The 24775-nt window shown below is 36.9% G+C and overlaps 1 protein-coding gene across 5 annotated transcripts in view; it reads left to right on the top strand.

Moving 5' to 3' along the window:
- sox5 (SRY-box transcription factor 5) overlaps window positions 1-24775 on the top strand; it is a 291386-nt gene that overhangs the window by 110929 nt on the left and 155682 nt on the right. For all 5 annotated transcript variants that reach the window (XM_065268644.2, XM_065268643.2, XM_065268647.2 and 2 more), the window contains one exon: window positions 9331-9379. The gene's annotated coding sequence lies outside the window, so the exon portion shown is untranslated. The remainder of the gene's footprint in view (window positions 1-9330; window positions 9380-24775) is intronic.

Below are 24775 nucleotides of genomic sequence, written 5' to 3'. Positions count from 1 at the left end.
AAGGTCTGGAGGAAAAGGATACCTGCCCGGATCCCACGCACGCATCTGCAGTTATATACATTTTACAAAACCGGTATTTATTAGATTTTAAGAACTTTTTTGCCACTTTTAAAACTGTAAAACTAAATAAAAAAGATATCATATGCCGATTGAGCATAAGCATTATGTTTTCTTGTTCGCTCCACGCAACACGGGTTTAAACGCCGTTTTTTTTCTAAAGAATAATGTTTAAACTTTATTGGTGGTGGCTGAGAATAATTTATATTGCAGAATAATGTATATTGCATTTTAGCGCAATATAAATTTATCATATTGTTATTCTTAATATAAAATAATACTAATATATTTTTTACAACATTTTTAACTTTAAAACATACATATAAAGATGCTTTGTACAATAGCTTTGCTTCTGACAACAATTTTCTGTAATAAATCAGTAAATCAATCACAAAATGTGTTGAAAGTGGCGAATAAAATGCTTGTCAATTCAAACAAAGGTGTATAAAACCGCTTTAATTAACAATAACTAAACTGTGCTCTTTTGCATACCTCTACTTTTCTCATGTCTTTCTTTATACCACCTTTATCTTTTTAAAATCTTGCCACTTTTAGAAATAATTTGTTTGCATTTTTTGTATACTGCACACTTTATTTGCATCAACTATACCCATAATAACATTTTCTACGTTTTTCTTTCAATAAAAATAAACATATTTGTTATTGTCTTAACTTAAAACTTTGTTTTTTAATTTATAAATTAGATTTTATATAAATACGTTTTAAAAGTGTTGACTGCGAACGTCTGAGATAAGATATCTGGAAGGACCTATAATATATGTACATTTTAAATTAAAATGTCTGTTCTATTTCTAGCCATTTATTTTGTTTTGACCAACTAAAAAATACATAAGTGACATTAAGAGATTTTATAAAGTTACTTTAATCCATTATTTTAGTAATATATTTACAAAGCCACTGAATATTTTTACTGTTATGAATAACTGCTGAAAGGATAAAAAAAATCATAACACTGACTGCCTATATGCGCAAGAAAGGTATTATTAAAGTTTTAAATATGTAAAACTAAATAAAGATATCATATGCCCACTGTACAGTATGTAAGCATAGGCCCATGTTTTCTTGTTCGCTCTGCGTGGGTTTAACGCCGTTTTTAAAGAATATTTTTTAAACTTTATTGGTGGTGGTTGAGAAGAATTCCTCTTTCCATATGTAAAGCAATTTAGCGCAATATACATATAAGTATTATTGTTCTTAATATATTAAGAACAATAATACTTATATATTTTTAAAACATTTTTAACTTTAAAACATGTATTTTTATACCACATGAATCTCTTTAAAATATTAATACTTTTAGAAAAACTGACATAATTATTAATATTATGAACAAACAATGAAACGGTGTCAAAATTCGACAACACAAATAATTAAGATATTCATTGTAAATAGAGTTAAGTGTATTAGGCTCACACTAAATTCTTTGTTGCACTTAGTATAAATGCCCATTGCACGTACAGTCATCTTTATATATGTATGCGCTGTTGTGCTGGCAAGAAGTGGTTGACGTCACTTTGCTGTTTTAATAGAAATGTTAAATATTCAGCAATGCCCTTATTAACTTCTGGAAACAACCGCAATGACAACGCATATAAAAATGTAGTTTTTTATGCGCCACCTGGTGGATTTTCTGTGAAGCGAAACACATTAAGGGAAAAGGGAAAGTAGCCCCCCCGAAAACACTTGCAGAATTCTGCGTGACTCCGCGAGACGATTTGCCGAATGCCGCGGGAGAAAACGCACGTTTTTAAAGGCCACATCTGTAGGTGAAACACTGTGGTGAAATCATTGCTCCATTAAATACATTTTTTTGGGCTAAGAGATAGGTGGGTGTTGAAAATACTTTTATATTATATACGAAAATATAAAATATGGCTCCCATAAAATGGTAAACATGCGCCTTGGTGTAATTCAATGCCTTGAATGTCTAGGTTTAGATATAGTAACCCAACACACTATTTAAACACAAGTCATCAGATTGGGAAGTCTAATTCCCAGCTGTGTTTTAACACAGTCCTATACATCACAGTAGACTGTAGTTTCACTTACACCAAACCAGAAATGTGTCCATTTGAACTCACTTTATACCAGATATTATTTAGCATTATCTTTACTTGGTATTAAATTGGCTTTAAACTATAACAAATGCAACACTGTGGGTGATAAACAGATTCTCCTCATAACACTTTAATAAGAAAGCTGAACTTGTTTGACTTACTCAGAGAAGGACCCAACAGTAAATTTATTTATAAATGAATCCCAGATGGTACATTTAACAAGAGTCACTTTCAGTCTTTGTGTGGTGGAATTGAAGTATGAATAATCACCCACAGGTCATACGACTCACATCCACACAGATTGACAGATCTCACACCTGCACACTTTTCTTTCCTTTAAACAAGCTGACAAATATCATGATATTAGTACCAATTAACTTTTTTAACCCATCGACTGCCCTATCAAGCCATAATATGTGTTTAAGAAAGCAAATGTTGAAAACACTGCAGGAACCCCCCCCCCCCCCTGCTGTAGATCACAACACTTTTTAACTTTGAGAATCTGCATTAAGCTTTTAATTCGTGTTTGTCAGTCAGTCAATAAGCGATGTGATTCATTTAAGTCAGGGAATGCATGCCCAGTCATATGTCCAGCTGCATTATGCGTGTTGTTGTTTGTTTGTCTACCCCAGTGTCTTCTCTGTACAGTTTTGTTCTCTAATTGTGGGCGCCAGATGACTTTTATTAGTTTTGTGTGACAAAGTCTTCAGAGAGAACGCAGATGGCTGAAATTAGCCATACAAAAAGTCATTAAATTAAGTAACAGATGAAAATAGGTTAATCTCTTTGTGTTGCTTACCTCAGAGGCCAACCTCACAGTCACATTCAAGTAAAGAGTCTATTTTTTTCCTTTTTTTCTCACGATTCATTTTCTTTTACATTTTTAACCTAAAGCAATTATGTGGCTCATTTTACGCAGAGATGTATAGTAACGAAGTAGAACTACTTCACTACTTGACCACTAGAGGCACTGGAGAGGCTTGTTTTTTCAGTTTTGATGCGTATTCATTTAAGGTTACAAAGTAGATAATACTGAATAGGGCTGCAACAACGAATCGATTAAATCGATAAAAATCGATTACTAAAAGTGTTGTCAACGAATTTCATGATCGATTTGTTGTGTCGCGTGACACAGAGACGTTTAATTAAAAAAAGGAAAAACTTCAGTTAAGCACGGAGCGGAGTGAACACACTCGCACTGCGTCCCAAACGGCCTAATTCCATACTATATAGTAGGCAAAGAGTACGAGAAGTAGTGCTTTTCGCCTACTATATAGTATAGAAGTATGCGGTTTGGGACGGAGCGTCGGTCTCTCTCGCGCACTGTTGCTTGCAGAGTTCGGCGCCTCATAGACAGGGCGGAGAAAAGATAAAAAACAGCAAAGGTAGAGGAAAACCACATGTCAGTGTTTTACTCCTCCCAAACGTAAGCGCGTCACCTGGACGTTATAGCCGGCAAAGAGGTAAACATACAAAGACGACACGCTTATGGTTTATGGAGCGACGACAGCGAGTAAAAAAGGTTCTAGAACGAATAAAATACTCCAATGACAAACTCCAATAATATTAAACAAAGAAATAAAACGTTGAGAGAGAGTTGTATGAACGCTTTTCCCCGTCATGGACCTGTATGTTAATCATCGCGCCGTCACTCTCCTGCTGTTCTGTACTGCGCGCTCCAGCTCATGCCGAGCAAGGAGACGCACATGCCCGGCCCAACATACACTACAACATACAGTAAGTGCCGTCTTTTGTTGCATAAACATCGTCTTACATTTTTTAAGGCGAAGTAATGAATGGTGTATTTGCATTTTGCGCGGGAGTAGAAGACGCATTTTCCGTTTTCACAAGACGCATTTATGTGGCCATATTATGTGTGCCATTTAGGTACAAATATGTATCTTTGAACTGCCAATATGTACTTTTGAAGAACTAATATGCACTTTTTGGGTACAAAGGTGTACCTTTTTGAAAGGGTACTGTCCAGTGACAACTTTTGTACTTTTATTTCTGAGAGTGTACTCATATACTATCTTTTTGATCCCATCAAGAGAGGCTTCTTGATTGGAAATGCATCATAAAAAGTCTATATATTAGGCAGATGTAAAGCATACATGTGTATTTTTTTGTGTTAGTCCATTTTTTTTATTTTATTATTATTGTAACAGCGCAGGTATGTTCAAGGAGCAACATGTTTGTGCAATTTCTAAAGATTTTAGTTCTGTTTTGAATAAGGGGTTGGAAATGAATGCTTTTCTTGGTTTTTGTTTTTATCCGATTCATCGATTAATCGAACAAATAATCGACAGATTAATCGATTTTTAAAATAATCATTAGTTGCAGCCCTAATACTGAACATTACGGGTGTATATTCTTTAGTTAATGCTTCTGTGAAAGTGGGGCATAAACGTCTGATGTCGTCACATGTTCGGCCTTTGTATGTCAGAAGGTATGTTGTTTACATGAATCATAGTGGCGACAGTAATGAATGATCAAAATACATCTGTATGTTTTAGTCGTCTAGTTTTAGTTACTAGTAAGCATGTTGCTTGTTCGCGCATATGGCTATAAATAAGTACCAAATGGCACAAATCTATTTAACAAAGGTGAGTAGGTTTTTACTTGTGTATGTTTCTGCGTCATAATTTAAAAAAAATCCCACATCAAAACCACCAATATGCATTTGGTGGACAGTTCATCAAAAGATTAGTACAAGGAGAAATGTATTTTTGGTAATGTAGATACAGTATGTAGGAAGATGTACATTACATACACATACAGCACAGTGTGCAGTGTTTGGATGTCCATGTGGCTCAAAAGCATTGCATTAGCGCAAAGGTCATTGGTTCGGATCACAGGGAGCACACAGTTTGATCAAAATGCATACCTTGAATGCACTGTAAATTGCTTTGGATAAAAGCGTCTGCCACAGTACATAAATGTAAGTGCAAAGCATTCAAAGCAACAGCATGTATTTTATCAGTACCTGAATTTAATGGGATTCAAACAAATGACCTTGACGTTGCAAGCGTCACGCTCTACCAGCTGAGCTACTGTACTTGCCCATTTAATCTGTAAACGCAGAAAATAACTGTAGCAAAACTGTACAGCGACAGTAACCTCCACACTGATAGAGACTCACTTAGTATGACCACCTCTCTTCATCTTCCCTATTATCTGACTTACTTTTCATCTCTTCAGCCTTGTGAAAAGCCATGATGCTCAGTTTCACACATAGTTTCTGGGCCTTATGTAAGTCGGCAGTCGTATGATTTCCCCCTCACTCACTTCCTTCATCTTTTCATCCATCCCTTCATACAAATAAACAGGCCACAAGACCAGATTTGCTTTGCGGCCTGACACAGTCCCCATTTTCTGTGACTGCATTATATAAGTGTTCTGTCACAGAGATCAGAGAACAAAAGACCCGACTTATCTTGCCTCAGAGGGGAATTCCATCCCGAACAACAATGAGATGTTATTCTTCTTCTTCTTCTCACTCCGATGGAGTCCATCGATATGCACAGCTTTTAGGTTGCTTGACGTGTGGTCCGAATTTCTAGTCAGGGCACTGAACTCATTTTTCTAATTGGTGGTCTGTTTGCTTTTTCACAACAAGCATTGCATTGGCACACATCCCGATACTGCTAGTTTTTTGTGATTTACTGTTTTGTACATAAAATCATTTTGTGTAAATATAACCTTGATATCTTTAAAGGGGCCATTTCACAAGACATGTAAAATAAATATTTGGTGTCCCCAGAGTATGTATGTGAAGTTTTAGATCAAAATACCATATAGATCATTTATTATAACAATTGCCCATCTGTAGGTGTGAGCAAAAATTTGCTGTTTTGGGTGTGTCCTTTAAAATGCAAATGAGCTGATCTCTGTACTAAATGTCAGTGCAATGGTTGGATAGTGCAGATTAAGGGGCGGTATTATCCCCTTCTGACATCACAGGGGGAGCCAAATTTCAATGACCTATTTTTTCACATGCTTGCAGAGAATGGTTTACCAGAACTAAGTTACTTGATTGTTCTTGATCACATTTTCTGGGTTGATAGAAGCAATGGGGACCCAATTAGAGCACTTAAACATGAAAAAAGTCAGTTTTTATGATATGTCTCCTTTAATATTGACTAAGCAAGGCCATGTCATTGATTGAAATCAATGTAAAATTTAACTTTGATGCTCTTAATATCATAGTTGGATAACAAGACTTTAGCCTGGATTTTACAGACAGGTTCATAATTGTTTTAAAATCATTTAAAGAGGTCCTTATACCAACATCCTCTTTATCTCATATTCTGGATGTTGTCCTTAAACAGAAAGATGTAAAATCAGGAATGAGAAGGAAATTTAGCCGGATCCGCAAATGCTGAAGCCTGGAGCTCCGGTGTGGATTATGACACAAACTTGACTCAAACCCACATTACATATTACTCTATGGCAGTGGTTCCCAAACTTTTTTCACTTCAAGGCCCCCTAGTTGCCCAGAACAGTATTTGAACCCACTCAATTTTTTCCAAATACAATTAACTACAGCTTGCAATGACTAGACAGGTGTATATTTGCTACGAAAATTATTTTTGCTTGTTTTAGCTTATTTTAATGCTTGTTTTGTCCAATTATTAATTATTTTAAGTCATCTTTCCCCCTTGGAAATCTGCTGAGACCCCCTGGTTGGGAAACACTGGACTATGGTATCCGACAAGGTGGTTCCCTTTTGAATCTAGTGCACTATTACAGGATTTTGGTGTAGTATTTTAAGGAAACCAAGCACAGTTTTGTTGCAATTATTTGTGTATTTTAAAAATCGGCAATATACGACTAAGCATTCTAGCCCCAAACATAAGTGTACTCTAATTTTTAAAGCAAAGCTATTGGCACATGCATGGTACTCCAGTAAAACCTGTAGTACTACAGAACATGTTGACCAGCAGTATTCTGGTTCAGTTTTCAGTATAACTTAAAGGGACACTCCACTTTTTTTGAAAATATGCTAATTTTGCAGCTCCCCTAGAGTTAAACATTTTATTCTTACCGTTTTGGAATCCATTCAGCTGATCTCCGGGTCTGGCGGTACCACTTTTAGCATAGCTTAGCATAATCCATTGAACCTGATTAGACCATTAGCATTGAACTAAAAAATGAACAAAAAGTTTTGATATTTTTAGCCGAAAATAGTCCCCTTAGTAACTTTCAATGGCAGGGAACTATTTTCGGGCACTACGTAATATAATTGCGCCTCCTACAGCAGCAAAGTCATTGATTATTACACAGGAATGAGAGTATAGTTCCTAGCCATATCTGCTTAGAAAATCACAACTTTAAATTTTCAGTCGGTCTTAGTACACGATGTAACTATGGAAGGGTCGGAAGCCATACCTGGAGATCGGCTAAATGGATTCCAAAACGGTAAAAATCAAATGTTTACACTCTAGAGAAGCTGGAAAATAAGAATATTTTCAAAAAAATGTGCAGTGTCCCTTTAAGTGCCTTTTGCGCCCCTATGTGAATTTTAATTATTATGTTAAATGCTTTGGATTAGTCATGATTCCCCATGTCCACTATACAGTATACAGCAAACAACTGCATATTTATGATTTGAAGATATCTTGTAATTTTTACAGGTAGCAATTAATATTTCTCTGTTACTCTAATAAAATATTACCTAATTGTTTTAACCGTATTTCCTCTAGAAAAAAATCCTGTTGTATTCATTTTGCCACCCTTAAAAGCTATTACGCTCTCTCATTATGTGTTTAGTACATATCTGCTGTATTTCAATGGTGCTATTATGGAAGACATTACTGCTTTTCTGCGAAGACGACGAAGATTATGTGGGAAAAACAAGTCTCCTAGAGACAGAGTGGTTTGTGTATGGCAGGTTTGCATTGCTTTGGCCGCGTATTGTTGTGTAGGTGTTAGTCGCCAGCTCTCACGCCCCACGACTGAATAGGCTCAAGACAGAGGAGGTAAAGAGCGCATTCAGCCCCAGAACTCATTTCGTCTTTTCAGGGTCCATTCTCAGATTAACAGTACAGGCTTCCATCATGAGATGAGGAAGAGAAAAGCCACGTCACTGAAGACTAGCGCACAAAAGAGGATTTCAATCAGCATGGCACTCAGGCTGGCTTTATGGGTTGACAGGAGTAAATAAGCAAGAGCCCTGCTTGTATAGTGCTTTGACGCATGATAAACAAACATACACATACTTATCTTACCTGTAGACTTTGTGTTTGATGGTTTGTTCTTATGTAGATATTGAACCATGACACTAATATACAAACACTAAAGTTTGCTGTAATTTAAGTATTATACAACTCATTTTAAAATCTGTGGTCCTTTTGTATACTAGGACTGAATGAGCATATACACTGAGTAACCCCAAAAATAGCACCAGGGTGGTCCCACACAGAGATTGGACAACCAGTAACCCCAATTCACACCAATCTTGGATACGTGACTGAATGCGATGTTCACTTGAGGTTAAGAAGTACAAATGCGTTCACGCCGCACTGCAAAATGACATCCAAGTTTTCTCGGTGGATTATACACGGCAGCGTGCGAGATTACAAACTTACAATGAAGCTCGGCTCGTGTAATGAAAGATCCCAATGTTCTCTCAGACTATACAACCGCGGGTCCCTGCAATGTTCCCGAAAAGACATATACAAGCACGTCCTCTAAATCTCATCTGGTTTGATGTGTTAGCGAGGGACAGTGGACTAAATCTCCCAAAACTACTCACAAATGACATGGTTTACCAATTCGGTCCTAAGAAGGATGATATAAGACTTAGCACCGGGTTTGTTAAGGAGAACGAAAGCTTGCCAAGAGCTTTGATAAAGCTTAAAGAATCCTCATGCTTAGACTCATAAACTCCGGACGTGACTTTTTAAGTACCATATAATTTACAGATGCAATGACAAGTTCTGTAAAAGGGGATTAAGAGTGTTTTAAGTTGTTTATGGACGGGAACGTCTACACAATGTCTGTACGGAGATTCAGGACTTCTCCTGGAGCCCTAAAATAAAAATGATAGTTTCAAGGTAACAAACAGTTCGCTAGGACAAAGTTTAATCATTTGACCAGCACACAACTTCAACACAAAAGCAGTGGTACAGTATGCTTGTTCAGTTGAGGGAGTGTAGTTTTTAATGTATTGTGTTTCTTTTCGTTTGTATAGGCTGAAGCAGACGCAAGGACAGAACCCTTCAACACAAGAAATCTGACTGGTACGTAATGCATGCATCTGCCAAATGCCCACACAAACTTATTCATACAGTAATGCTGCTTTATTTTCTCTGTAACCAAAGACGTGCAGTGCTCTGGTGTCTTGAGATTTTCTGTCTGAATGGACACTAAACTCACTAAACTTACCCTCATGTTGTTGTAAACCTGTATGAGTTTCTTTATTTTGTTTATCCAAACTAATATGGTCTCAAAATCCACTTTCAAGGGTCTTAAACCCATTTGGTGTAAAGCAGTGGTCTCCAACATGGTGCCCATGGGCACCTGTGAGTTTCCCACCAAAGCACTTCTACCAATATATTTTTTATATTAGCTTGGCTTCTTTTATGTATGTTAACATTTTAAACAATAAAACATATAAACAAGTAATTGAAATATAATCAAGTAAACAAAAAGTAGCCCCGCAAGAAAGATTATTCCATTGTGGTAGCCCTTGCTCACAAAAAGGTTGGAGACCCCTGGTGTAAAGAAATTGCAAGATTGGCCAGCTAACTAGTTTAAAGAAAATTGTTTTTCACTGATGCCACTTGGTTTGATATTAATGTTCATGCATTTAGAGTGTGGCTCATGCATCCAAATACTTTTCGTGTGGATCTTAAAAGTCCTGATGATATCATAGCCTCATAGCGCTCAGACCAGCGTATGCCTCGTGGCCTCCGTGTTCACACACGTACACTGTACAGTTCACCTAAAGATCTCCATTGGTAGACGGCCCTTCAGGGGGCTGTGTGTGTGTGCACGTGTGGGTATATCATTCGGGAAGGGCTGTTTGTCTGTTCATCTGTGTTTGTGGGTGGACGGAGCTGTTTGTGACCATCTTTACCATGCATGTGTGCCATACATGTCTGAGTGTGTGTAGAAACGCATCACAGACGGACTTCAGCATGTCAGAAAGGATCGTGTCTCGCAGCTTGTAGTCATGTTTCGTGGACTCAGTTGGCGATATGTGAGAGTTTGGTCTATTCTTGTCTTTCTGACTTTGGCACTGCCCACTATGTGCAAGTCTGTGTATGGCTACCCACTGCCTACGTTATGTGGTGTGTAGTGGGAGATCACCATCCAGTGAGATTCACAATATCTATACATATTTCCCCAACCAAAGTATTGGGGTTGATTTTAATACTACACTAATGTTTAACCCAGACTTACCCACATTTTAAGTCTCCCTGTAGTCAATAATTGTATTAGTTAAAATGCATCTTAGAGCATCATAATAGCATATAAAAAAGTTTATCCTGTCACAGTAATTGCGTCATGCTTTGAATGTAACTCTACACCATCTCCTCATTTAGTGTCCGCAGATCTATGAATATGCATTCAACTGTGTTGATGTGATTGGTTATGTGTTTGTGACGTTGGAAAGACGATTTTAAACCGCGGGAATGAGACTGTCTCCTATTTTATGGGGACTAATACTCAGCCATGGTGTTGAAACATGAATTTGCACATGGCTTTTCTTAAAGCATGTTGAAACACCACATATGTATATAAATAACAATAAAAATCAGATTTTCCCCACAGTGGGACATTAACAATAAGGCAAAATTTCATACTTGTAATTTTTAACTTTAGCATAGGTTTGCGAGTCTCTGCTCCAAGCAATGCAAAACAATACAGAGTTTGAAACAGTGAGTTGTTTAGCAACCTAGACAACCATAATAAAGTGCCCCAATATTTGCCTTATTAAATATAGATGCACTTTGCACAGTTGCAGAAACTTTAGCACTTTTAACATTAATGAAACCAGTTAAAAATTTAAACCGGTGACTAATGAAGTTTTTCTTTTTATTTATTTATTAACCTTATTTTCATTTTGAAGAATACTTTAAACAGTTGCATAATGCATTTGGTCAGTATTACTACTGTAACTATGCAAATATACCAATTTGATTATAATAGGAACCCAGGGTTTACAGATATGTATACAGTGTGAAAACTCAAAATCTGCCTACCCACAATGAATTACTAACCCAGGGTAAAGTATAAACAGTGTAAAACATGAAAAATTACACTTCCAATACAATTTTCTGAAAAATGGTTTTGGTGCTTTAAAATAGTTGTTATCACGCTGTTTATTTTTGTGATAAGTTTCATTTTAACTAGTAATCTGATGCTATAGAAATGGGGCGTGTCATTATGATTGACATTTGTGATTGACATCTTCTCTGAGGGGACTCTTGAAGCTTCGAGGGAAGATTGAAGATATAACTAACTATTCATTTTCGTTTGCTATTTTTTCACACCAAAAAAATGAGTTGTATTTAACTTACCTTATTTTAGCAAGCCGGTCAGATGAGACATTCAAGGGGCGTGGTTGAATTGGGCGCGCAAGCATTTGGGCAGAAGTTTGATAACGCGGCTCCTCCTCTGGGCTCCACGGACGATTCCTTCTGCGCATGCCCTGGCTCCAAACTGACGTTTTTGCGTAACATGCCCATCTTCATACATTTTCTTAAGTTCATTAGAATGGAAGTAAAGCGGCGTCACATCGTCCATCTTTTTTTACAGTCTGTGTCACAGTCCAAAGACATGCATGTTGGGTAAATTTGAAATGCCAAGTTGTCCTTCCCCAACACTATATTCATTCTTGCCATGAATATAGTCATAGATGCTTCAATGACATCAACACTACAATGAAAATATTAACACCATGTCTTTTCTTCTGCATTACCTTAATTTATTCAACTCAATAGCGCTTTTCACAATTTTGCATTGATGCAAAGTAGCTTTATAGAAATTAATTTAAACACAAACGGTAGAGACAATAAAAAATAACAGAAGGTCTAAAAGAAGTCATGGAAAAACAGAAAAATTATGAAATACATGGAATACACTCTTTAAAATAAATGCGCTTAAAAGGAAATTACTTTCTAAGTAATTCTAGATGCATTTTTTAGACAAAATAAGATCAAATTTGGGTGAAAAATATGTCCGTGGGGTAATAAAATTTTTCTTGAATTAGAGGGATAGTTCACCTAAAAATGAAAATTCTATCATCATTTACGCAGTCTCAAGTTGTTACAAACCCGTATAAATTTCTTTGTTCTGATAAAAATGAAGGAAGATATTTTGGGGAATGTTTGTAACCAAACCGTCCGTGGACCCCATTGACTTCTATAGTAGGAAAAAAGAATACTATGGAAGTGAATGGGGTCCACGTACGGTTTGCTTACAAACATTCCCTAAAATATCTTCCTTTGTGTTCATCAGAACAAAGAAATTTATCCAGGTTTGTAACAACATTACAGTGAGTAAATGATGACAGAATTTAAATTTTTGGGCAAACTATCCCATAAGTGTTTAAAAAAGTTATGATTTTTTCTTATCCCATTGCCAGATTTTTTTTCTTGTTTTATGCACAAATACACTTAAATGTGATATTTATTTGTCTAAAAACTACACTTATTTTCTTAGGTAATTTTGCTCATCAAGATAATGCATAAGAATTTTTTGATATTTGTACTGAAAACAAGACAAAAATACTTTTTTATAATCTAAAGAACCTTTTTTAAAAGGATATTGAAGATTCTTTAAGAAACCATTCGGCCAAAAATGGTTCTTCTAATGGTATTGTAAAGCACCTTTATTGTTAACAGTGTATGGAAATCAAATGTGTTGGCATCTTTGTTATCTAATATATTTTTTTAATATACATGAGTATATTGAGTCTGAATGAACAGGGTTGCAGGCTAGATTCAAACTTGAGCACCAGAAATCCAGACAACGGTCAGGCATTTCTCTCTCTTGTTTGTGTGTTTCTCCCACCTTCCTGTATTCCCACCTGTACTTCCTCCTAAGGCCAACAACAGCAGCAGCCGAACACCTAATTGGCCGTGCGCTCGACGTCGCCGTTGTGATCATATAAATTTATTGGTGCTTAGAAGGCACAAGCTATTAAAACATTACAATAGACATTAGCGCAGGCCCGAGCAGCCTGCCTGGCCTAACGAACATATGCTTCCCTACCAATGCCTAAACTCTTATTTATGGATTTAATTTAATGTGCGGGAAGAATTCTAAATTAAATTTGGTGTGTGCCTCTGGAGAGTGTCGGTGTATAATAACATGGTAATTTTTACACATCTTTATGAGAAATGAGAAAATTAATTCTTTCTGACAAGCTGTAATTACTGGCCTTGGACCAGTCGCAGCTGAACAGTTTGAGCTCGGCTAGTCTGCCAATGAAATGAAGAAGAGGGGAACAGATAAGGGGGACACACACAATTAAAGACGCACACACAAACAAACAAACACAAAGACGCACAATTGCGTACACCCACAAACACACCTACATAAAAACATACATGCACAGTTAATGCTAACATACACGGTCACGTATGCCCACCCGAACCATTGGACTCCTACGCATGTAACAGCGCAAAAGCAAACATGTGCTGGAAACACAAGACGGTGGCAAAATTGTACAAAAGTAACAATATTGTCCATAAAACTGAACACTTTATTGGCGTTAAAGCACTTGAGAATGTTGCCGTCTGTCTACCAAGTGACAGATTGATTTAAATACCTAGTGATTGGTCGCATAGTCTTTGACATCACCAACAATCCTAAAAATACCAATCTCGTTGCATTTTTATTATTTGAATTACTATCAAAACCAACCTGCAACCAATTTTTGATACTTTAGTGGTCTCATAACATACTTCTAAAGGTAAAATAACTACAGGATCAGCCTAAATGTTATTGGCGGAAGGCAAAAAGGTCAAAAACCGAGTTACTACGGGTAAGGTCCTAGCCTTTAGGGTTTTTTGCTGGCCTGTCTGATGTCATCATCATGAATCGCTAGCAGGTCTTTCCCATCCAAGGTCATTGTCCATTTACTGACTGCAACAATTGACCGCACATCCATAGACAAAATGATCACACACACTTTAAACCATCGAATTACTAGATGTGTTACTTCTAAGATGGCATGATAGGTTGCTGTTTCAGCTCTGTAGTTGAGAAGCTAAGAGCAATGTTTTGGTGGCATGGATGTGGTACAGTAGGTGTATTGACATGCTGACTATGCATCTAAGGGCCTTTATCATCTAGTTTATTTATTCATTCGGGCCATTTTGTCATGCACTGTTAAATGTTTAATCCATCCATCCCAGTGTTTGGGGACCATCAGGGGAATGCCATCCTAGTGGTCACCAGGGTAAATAATAAATGATTGTGTGTGCGCTGTGATGAAATGCAGGTGTCAGTCTATACGATGTCTGTTTTTGTGACAGTCTCGCTCTCTTTCGCTCTCTCACAGACACTTTAAAACACCGGGTCAGAGTCTATTAACTCTGTGCTGTCACAGCGTGTTAGTTGAGGGCTCCATTGTCTTTGACTCTCCCTGACTTTACTCAATCTCAGATAATAGGTTGAGCTCTCGTATGCACTCAGACCATCCTCTTTCTGTACGTAGAGGTGAAGATAAAACATTTATTTACCCAGAGTAAGTAAGTGTTGTTTGAGTTTGGGGTTTCAACTTACTTTTGGTCATATATACTGGGAAAAAAGCTGGCTTGTTTCAATTCTTTGTTGGGTAAATATTGGTTTAAATTAACTCTTGAGAGAATGTCAAAAATTTACTAACCATGAGTTAAAAAACCCAGCATACAGTAGGTTAATTTAGGTGTACCCAGCTGTTTTGAGTGTAGCATATTAAAGATATTGGATATAACAAGATTGAGCACTGCTATAGCGGGACATAAGTGCTTTATTGAAATTTGAGCTTAAAAACCCCCAAAAAAAAATTATGGTCAAGGTTTAATTTCCATGTTTAAGTGCTATAATTGGGTTCCCAGTGTTTCTATCAACTTAGAAAATGTGAAAAAGATCAACCCAGTAACTTAGATTTGGTAAACCTTTCTCTGCAAGCATGTGAAAAAATAGGTTATTGAAATTTGGCTCCCCTTGTGATGTCAGAAGGGGATAATGCCGCCCCTTAATCTGCACTATCCAACCACTGCACTGCCATTTAGTGCTGAGATTAGGTCATTTGCATTTTAAAGGACACATTCCAAAAACAGCATATTTTTACATGTTATATAGGGGTGGCACGGTCCATGAAAAAAATCCGAACCGTTCGGTTCGCTTGTCTCGGTTCGGAGCGCGTGTGTACCGCACGGTTCAACGGTTCATGGCATGCGCAATGTAGTCTCATGCCCTGTATGTGACCTCAGATAGCGTGTTTCCCTTTCGCGCAAAAGAAGAGGTGACTGGTTTCGAGTATAAGTACTGCAGGTTATGTTACGTATAGAAATGGCAAGTGGGAGAGAAAAGGAAGTCTGCCCGCAGTTGGAGGATGCGCCAGCGTCGTATAAGTTTGGTGTGTGGAAACATATTTTTATTTCATGTTACCTATGATGACAGCGGAAATAAAACAATAGATTGAACTGCTCGAACAGCCACAGGAGACCGCCTTCTCTCCGACCATTTATCTAATCTGAGGTACTGTTTTACGTCTTTAGCGCTATTTTTAGCCTTTCATTGATAAAATTAAAGCGGCTGATTTCCGCGTAGTTTCATTTTGCAAGCGTGTGAAAGTTGCGCGATCTTATTTCATAAATTTCCCCTCAAAGTAATCAGGACAGAAGTGGTCAAAAGTGGACAAAAGAGACGGATTTAAATATTACAGGTGTAAAGGTTATGTTTCTCTCTCGTCCACATATACTCTCAGTATTAAAGCAGCCTCAGTGATAAATCTAAGAGCTACACTGAAGTTGGCATTTTAATAAATGCAAGTTATCTTTGTGTGCTAAAAATGCACACAAAGTTCATGTAGATGGCAATACACATTCTCTTTTTTGCCAAATAAATGAAAAGCATGTTGAAATCATCAATGTCTTCCCTCTTGCTGTTTCAAAATCTCACCTGGCTTTCCTCAGGGATGGTCCCAATAATGTGCTTAAAGTCAAATTCAGTTTGTGCATGATTACATTATATAACTTTTTTTTTAATACTGTATCCTAAATTATGGATAATTAATACATTAATAAGATAATACATTTCTGGAGTGTTAAAAATGTAAAGAAAAAATAACAACAAGAACCGTACTGAACCGAGAACCGTGACCATAGAACCGTGATACGAACCGAACCGAGGGTTTTGTGAACCGTGCCACCCCTAATGTTATACATAAAAAATTACTTTCTTACTTAGAATTTTTGTCTTGTTTTCAATAGAAATATCTAAACATTATTAAATCAAGATGTATTTTCTTGATGAGCTAAATGACTTAAGATAATAAGTCTAGTTTTTAGACAAAAACTATACAATTTAAGTGAATTTGTGCCTAAAACAAGCAACATTATCTAATATTATGCTTAAATTAAGTGTTTAAAAAAAAAAAATCTTATTTTTAGATTTATTTTCTCACCCCATTGTATTGATATTTTTGCTTGTTTTAAGTTTATATTTACTTAATTTTTATATTTTTTCTCTATAAACTAGACTTATTTTTTTAGGTCATTTTTGTCATCAAGAAAAAGCATCTAAATGTAAGAATTTTTAGATATTTCTACTGAAAAAGTAAGAGAATTTTTTGCAGTGTAATAGATTATTTATATGGTATTTTGAGCTAAAACTTCACATACATACTCTGGGCACACCAAAAATGTTTTTTACATTGTAAAAAAAATCTTATGAAATTCCCTTTTTAAAGTAAGTTACATGGTTGCCTTAGAATTTTGAGTTAAATTCAACTTAAAAATATTAAAATATTTTAAAAAGTTGTTTAAAATTGTTGTCAAATAATATTTTTGAGTTGAATTAACTCAAAATTATTTTGCTTTGAATGCCCCCTAAATTTGAGATGTGTAAGACAAAACTAACAAAATTATTTGACAAAAAGGAAATTTGGATTGTATTCAAATATAAAAAAAATGCACAGAAAATCTAAAAGCTCACAAGCGTACATCCTCTTTTGTGGTAATATTTTGTAGTCATTCTCATGATGTGCTGTCTTTATAAACTTTGCACATGTGTTCTTCTCAAAACTGAGCGTCAGTTTATCCTCTAAACACACCAATGCAACATGCACATTTTTTATTTTAATTTCTTTACTAAAATATTTAATAAAAAGAACGAAAATGTCAATTGTTTAAATTTGGACATCACTTTTGGCCACTACTTTACCCTAGACGTATAGACATTGGGCAGCAGTCAAACACTTCCAGCAACTAGCCACATTGCATAAGGACGCACCAATAATGCATTTAGATGCAAATTCACTCAATATTAAAAACAGTGCTCTTGTTCTGTATCAGTTGGCCAGATAAGTCATTAAAACCTGCACAGACACAAGCACTCATTGCTAGTTCACTTCACTGACGCCCTCTTGTTTCCAAGAATCTGAGCATGCACACAAAACTACTAATCAAACCACTCCCTTTATGCAAATCAGGCTCTTGTTAACCCCAATCAGAAAGGTCGCCGGATGCAGCTTTCAACATCCCTCAATGCAGCGTCTTTGCCACTGCTGTAGCCTCATGGGTAATTACAAAGCTGCCCGGCCGGTCTGTCTGACAGCGGCGAGCCGCTATGCTCATGACCCCGCCATGACCTTTGAGCGTATAGGTAATCACCTGTGTGTCCTGAGCTTAGATCTCTATTAGCGTAGAAGCACAGTTCAGCTCCACAGAGGAGGGCGAGCGCGCCCCTCATTCATCTCATCGCAGTGGGGTCAGCTCACCTATGAGATGGAGACTTGTCTGTCTGGTTAGCACGTGGCCCGGTGCATCATGGGATTGCCTTTTAGCTTGATGTGGTATGATAAATACTGTCATGCTGACTAATAGGTCTTTGGATGTATTTGTTCATTTTTAGTGGGACAGATGCATATGGTATTGAAAATTTGCTATGCAGGTTGCATTCCTGTTCATGGTATTATTGCAAATTCTCTGTGTGTTATGCTTCTGTTCTTTAATAATTTTCACGTTTTTTAAAAAAACATTTTCATTTAAGCTTTAAAGGCATGTGTGGTTAAATATGATACGTGTATCCTATCATTAATTGTCTAAATGTCCTATAGTATCTGTAGAATGTATTGTATATACCATTTTAGATCAAAATCTAAACACTAAATATTGCAATTGTTTTATTCTATTCCTTTATTTATTTATTTTTTATAAAAACCTGTTGCAACATCGAATTGAATTGAATTGAATTACTAGTCTTAAGTCACACAGGTATATTTGTAGCAATAACCAATCATACATTGTAATATTGAGTTTTCTTTTATGCCAACTATCATAAGGGTATTATGTAAAAAATTATGTTCCATGAAGAGTTTTTGTACATTTCCTATTCCTACCGTAAAAACTTTATTTTTGTGAGTTGGTGCAGTTGCTAAGGTCTTTATTTGGACATCTCTAAGGTAGCGTGCACCATTGGCATGGCTACATAAGGGCCAGGGTGACACTGGCCCACTCAGATTGACAGCTAACCCACCCAGACAAAAGAGACTACAAAATTAAAGCAAAATAAATCACCCATAAATGATAATCATCTCTTCAATAAAAATCCTTAAATACGCATCATTCAGAATTAAATAACTATTTATATTAGAGCTGTCAACAGATAATTCAAGATTAATTGCATACAAAATAAAAGATTGTGTTTGCATAATATATTTGTGTGCACTGTGTGAAATTTTTTGTGTATATATAAATAATCACACATGCATGTATGTATTTAAAAAACATTTACATGTGTATATATAAAAATGTGTATATATAAACTTGTATTTTGAATGCGATTAATCACGATTAATCTTTTGACAGCCCAAATTTATATAGAAAGTTTTACATTTGTTTAAACCTTGCAAATGTTAACATTCAAGCCATTTTAAACAATATGAGCACAATAAGAAGTTAAAGTGAGCTGTTTTCTTTGCACACGGACTGGACACAGACTCATAAGCTTACACACGGAGACGCGCGTTTTAAAAAGCACGCAAACACAGAATCTCTCTGCGCTTGATAGGACACATACCCACAAAATTATCTCAAAATAGCACAGTTCTGGCAATTATTCTCATAAAAACAGTCAGTTATGTCTTAAAGTGAACACAAACAGTTCAGAAAGAAATCAGATGTGTGTCAGTATATGGATCCATGCTTATCCAGTCTTAAAGTGGCAGTGCACTAAAAAAAAATCTGCCAATGTTTGTGTCATTATTAGGGATGCACCGAATCCAGATTTTTTGGGTTCGGCCGAATACCGAATCCACTGTTTAAGATTGAATACCGAATCCTACTCGCATCCTTATTCCATTAACACAGTAAAACACATTAATGAAGGATAAAAAAAGGATAGGCAACATCATGCCAGGATGACAAGTGGGAAAAACTATTTTGACAATTACCATAAGCCTATGCATAATGAAAGCAATGCGGTGTGATGTGCTAGTTTTTTCCAGGTGCGTCCACGAAATGTGAGCCCCTAAGGCTCACCCAAAAAAAAGGCTTATCTCCACGTCAGCACCCGATGCGTGTAATCAACGGCCGCGTGACGTCAACCAGCGTAGCGCAAGCCTAGGGTTCGGTTCAGTGGAAAAAAATCGAAGATTCGGACGAACCCAAACCCCGTCAAAAAGGCCAGTATTCGTCCGAATCCGACTCCGAATCCTGGATTGGGTGCATCCCTAGTCATTATGTTAATCAAACAACAGAAGACAAAAGGAAAGTCACTTCTGTGGCTTTAAAAAGATTCATTTAATTTATAGAAAGACATTAATTTGATTTTTATTTTTTTCCCAAAATACTGTTCGATCTTACTTTATTTGTATCTTTGTTCTTTTCTATTTCCATATGCTTTTAATTTCTTGATTTGTTCTTCTTTCCATTGGCTGATCTGAAAATTATTAGATCCATGACTCAAAAAAGTAATGTAATCTGTTTAACCACTATATTGCAAATATCCACCCTATTTCAACTTTGAGTGAAACGCTCGGCTTGTTAATGTCACTTTTTACTTGGATGTCCAATCACAGTGGAGGAATGGTGGGGCAAATATCACAACAACCAAGGCAGAATTATCATAGCAACCAAAGCGCTCAGATGAATTAAAGCTGGCAAGCGTCTACCGTCGGCACCCACCTGGTGCTTTCGGTCACTTTTAAATGCTTTGGTGCAAGGCGATTTCTCAATATTTAGATTTTTTTGCACCCTCAGATTCTAGATTTTCAAATAATTGTAATTATTGTATTATCCTAACAAACCATACATCAATGGAAAGTTTATTAATTTTATTAATCAACTTTTAGAAGATGCATATATCCCATTCCCAATTTAAGAAATACATTTCTTCGTACCTATCACCTAGTCAAAGACCAACCTGGTTCATAGATGGCCTCACTGTATAGTTATGAGTTCATCGAATGCACACCTCTAGCTGTGAGGCGTAGACCATCCGGGTACTTTTCTCCTGAATTTTGACATATTACTTGTCTCACATACTGATTGTCCTGCTATACAGTATTACAGTAGGCTATAAAATATTCCATAGGATGACAAATCATGGTTTTGTCTAGGTGTAATGTCAGTTTTTCTATTTGACAAAAGCCCTTTAATAATGCCCCAATTTCCTCTATCAGCAAAGTAATGAAATTGTTTACTCAAAAATGTCTTGGGGTTTTTAAATGTTTACTACATACAATATTTTTATTTTTGCATTCTTAAAAAGAAAACTGTTTATCTCTCTGTTTTCTCAGACATAATGTATATTGTGCTATAAAATGCTGCCACCTGCACTAACCGTAAAGCTCACAAATCATTGTCTGTTTTTCTTTCTACTTTAGCTGCTTTTCTATTCCCTCGGTTCTGACCATGAAAGTGACTGATTTCGAAAACACTGTGAGAAAATAGGCAACAAATAATCCGGCTTCCTGTTACAGACGTGATCTAATTAGAAGTATAATAAGATCACATGACGTGGCTGTCCAGATGTAGACGTCCAGATAGTTTGACATGGGGCACGTCAACTGCCCGCATTGGTATGCAGAATTGCTGCCCCAGCCCTAATGTATTCATGGACATAATCCCTCTATTGGTCCAACGGCATGCATATGCATGTTTTGTTTGGACCTTGTGTCCAAGAGGGCAGCTAATATGCTCCAAATGAAGAGCAGCACTCCATCAGAACAGATTATCATCAGGTGCAGAAAGAAGTCATGTTCCCCATCTGTAAAGGGGCAAACCAGGATAAGCTGAATTCCCATGGAAAAGTAGATATTTTGTTTCTAATTGATTTTTTTTGGACGAAATTAGACCAGATTGTTCAAATGGGTTTGTTTTTTTATTATGCATCTCCAAACAGTATTAAAAGAGCATGAACTGTTGATTCAGCAAAGAAGTTTTCCAAAAAAAAAATCCTTCTTCCCACATGGATTTTGATCCAATGCCCTTTACCAGAACTCTAACCAACCTTGTCAGGTTGAAACCAAAACCGAAAAAGAGAAAGACAAAAGCCATTGGTGGGGATAAGGTGGGAACGTTCAGGAGTCTTGCTCCTATTGTTGGCACGTAAGATGGAAAGACGAAAGTCTTTTGCGGGGAGAGACACGTTTGATAGAGTTGTGAGACGTCAGTGAATACATGCTGAAGGGCAGCCATTGTCTCTGCGTGACCTCAATTTGGTACTGTATAGTTCTTTTGCCACACTGTCTACGGCCACAAAGCCACTATTCTCCCCTCCGTGCCTTGAGAAAGAGGGATTAGTCAAATAAAGCAACTGCGTGTCTAGATTTCTAACAATCAGACCACGTAACAATGGGAGGAATGAGTACCGTCGAATGGGAAGCCAAAGATGTTTCGAAGAACTTCTCTTTTTTTGTTTTTTAATTGTTAGGTTTTTAGCTGAAATAGATTCGGTCGGATGGAGAGATGATGGAAGCTCGTCTGGAATGTGGGGTATTTTGGGATAAGTGGGAGGGGGGTGGAGGGGAGTGGTCCTGTGCGCAGCTGCATTTCCTGTTTATTCTTGAGATGTTTCGTGAAGAACAGGAGATGCATTCATCTTTCGTTTTTCTATTTTCTTTCACTTTACCTCTGCTTACCCACTTTATTCTCCCATCTGGACTTCAACGCATGTTATTTATCAATCCAGCTCTTACATTTTCTCTCTCTCTCTCCCTCCCTCTCTCTGATTTGACTGTGGTCTTTGTATGTGATGGGGCACTCTTTCATCTGCAATTTTAGGGGTGCAACCCACCTCAGCTGACAAAAGGGGGCTGTCAAATCCCACCAAAATGTCTCTTTTATCCATCTTTGCATGTTTCTGTTGACTTAAATGCAGCAGAAATGTAGATACTATTAAGCATGGCAGTAACCACACTGATGGGGAACTACGCAATGTTTTTTTAATTCCTCTTTGGTTTCCCCAATATAAATGTTGTTGTGTGTCAACAGTGCATGTTATTTAGAAAAATTATACTTTTTTATCATTTTCATGCATTTTAAATATAACTGGCCCCACTTAGGCCAATTATATTTTTAAAGGTGCAGTGTGTACATTTTAGGAGAATCTTTTGACAGAAATGCAATATAATTTACAGAACTGTATTATGAGTGGTGTATAAAGAACTGTTATGTTTTTTTACCGTAGAATGAGCCGTTTTTATCTACATACACCGCAGATTCCCTTAAAGGAAAACACCACTGTTTTTCAATATTTTACTATGTTCTTACCTCAACTTAGATTAGTTAATACATACCTATATTTTTTCAATGCGTTCACTTTTAATCTTTGTACAGCGCGGCGTGAATGTGTTAGCATTTAGCTTAGCCCCATTCATTCCTTAGGATCCAAACAGGGATGAATTTAGAAGCCACCAAACACTTCCATGTTTTCTCTATTTAAATAATGTTACATGAGTAGTTACACGAGTAAGTATGGTTGCACAAAATACTTTTTTTTGGAGCCATAGGAATGAATGGGGCTAGGTTTTCCTTTAAGTCGCCATTTTGCACCGCCATGTTTTTACAGTAACCCTAAACATACAAACGTGTTTTGTCACTACGATGTTTTAGACGACGGCATGTTTTTCCTGTGGCGGCTACCGTAGCTTATGCGTTCCGAAAGGGAGGGGGTGAGCGGTGGACTGAGCTGTTGGTTGCAATTCACAATCTCACCACTAGATGCTGCTAAAATCTACACACAGCACCTTTAACCGCCTATCATTTAGATCAATATTAAGCCCCACCCATTTTTCTCTCATTAGTTATCCTATTTTCTCATACTTTGCATTACTACAGAAAACTGACTTAAATTTTGCTTTATACTACACCTATATGACACAACTCTCTTTTGTAAGTACTATTGAACCAAGCAGAAAAATAAACCACCAGAAAACTTTCATTTATCTCCACCAGTTTTTTTCCCATTAGCGCTATAGAAAGAATCTTGAGTTCAAGACATCAAACATGAACATTTTCTCGGTTTCTTTGCTCAAGTCGACTTTTTATCCCATCAGGTGCGGTTCCCTCCTCCCCACCAGTCTCGATTCTGCCCTTACATGACCCTCATTGTCCTCCGTCGACAAACACAGAGCGCCGACTTGAGCCCACCTGCCTTTTTCTATTGTAAGACGTCTGAAATATCCAGAGAACCAAAGCAACAAACGTCGAGTGTCACTCAATGTTGCTCAAACTTTTCCATTAGCAACTCCGTGAAAGTCACACTATTCAAACACAGGCTTTAGAAATGATGCCCAATGTGCTGAATGACCTTCTGGAGTCACTCAAAGAAATGTGTAAACAGAGCCATTGTGAAGGAGGTATGAACTTTAAGAGCCCTGGACTTATATACGGCTCAAAAATATATTATTCAACTCTCCTAAGAGTCCCTTGATATTGAATAGATTGAAATCGGTTTGTCCTTTTGCTTATTTTTTGAATGTAACATTTTCTGAGTTCACTTTCATTCAGCATAATAATTCTCTTTGTTATGCGTCGAACCATAATAACGGCATTATTCAGTAGAAAACAGCCCGGGCATTGTGTTGAAACGGTAAAAAGAAGACTTCACCTTGCTTTACTTCACCTCTCTGTCATTTTGTCCTCGCTGAGTTTCGGATATAATGAAGACAGAAGATGAAACAACAAGGCGATTATTTTTGCTCGCAGATTAAAGTGCCATCAATCATGCTTAATAGCCCCTTTAAGATCGGCCCACATTCAAACTCACGCTGTTTATTCTTCAAGGTTAAATTTGCTTTGTTCCCCATTATACTGGAGTGGAATCAAACACAACCAGGTTAAATTGAAAAACATGTCGGATGCAGTGCAGGGACTCCTAAACTCATAACTTGCAAAGATCCCCGCTCCTAATGTACAGTACACTTTACTCGCAGGTGTACGTCTCTCGTTTCATTTCTTCAACCCTGG

This window comes from Paramisgurnus dabryanus, chromosome 1, assembly GCF_030506205.2.
Source record: "Paramisgurnus dabryanus chromosome 1, PD_genome_1.1, whole genome shotgun sequence".
NCBI lineage: Eukaryota > Metazoa > Chordata > Actinopteri > Cypriniformes > Cobitidae > Paramisgurnus > Paramisgurnus dabryanus.
Note: the sequence above shows the minus strand (reverse complement) of the source record. Positions and strands in the feature narration are given on the sequence as shown.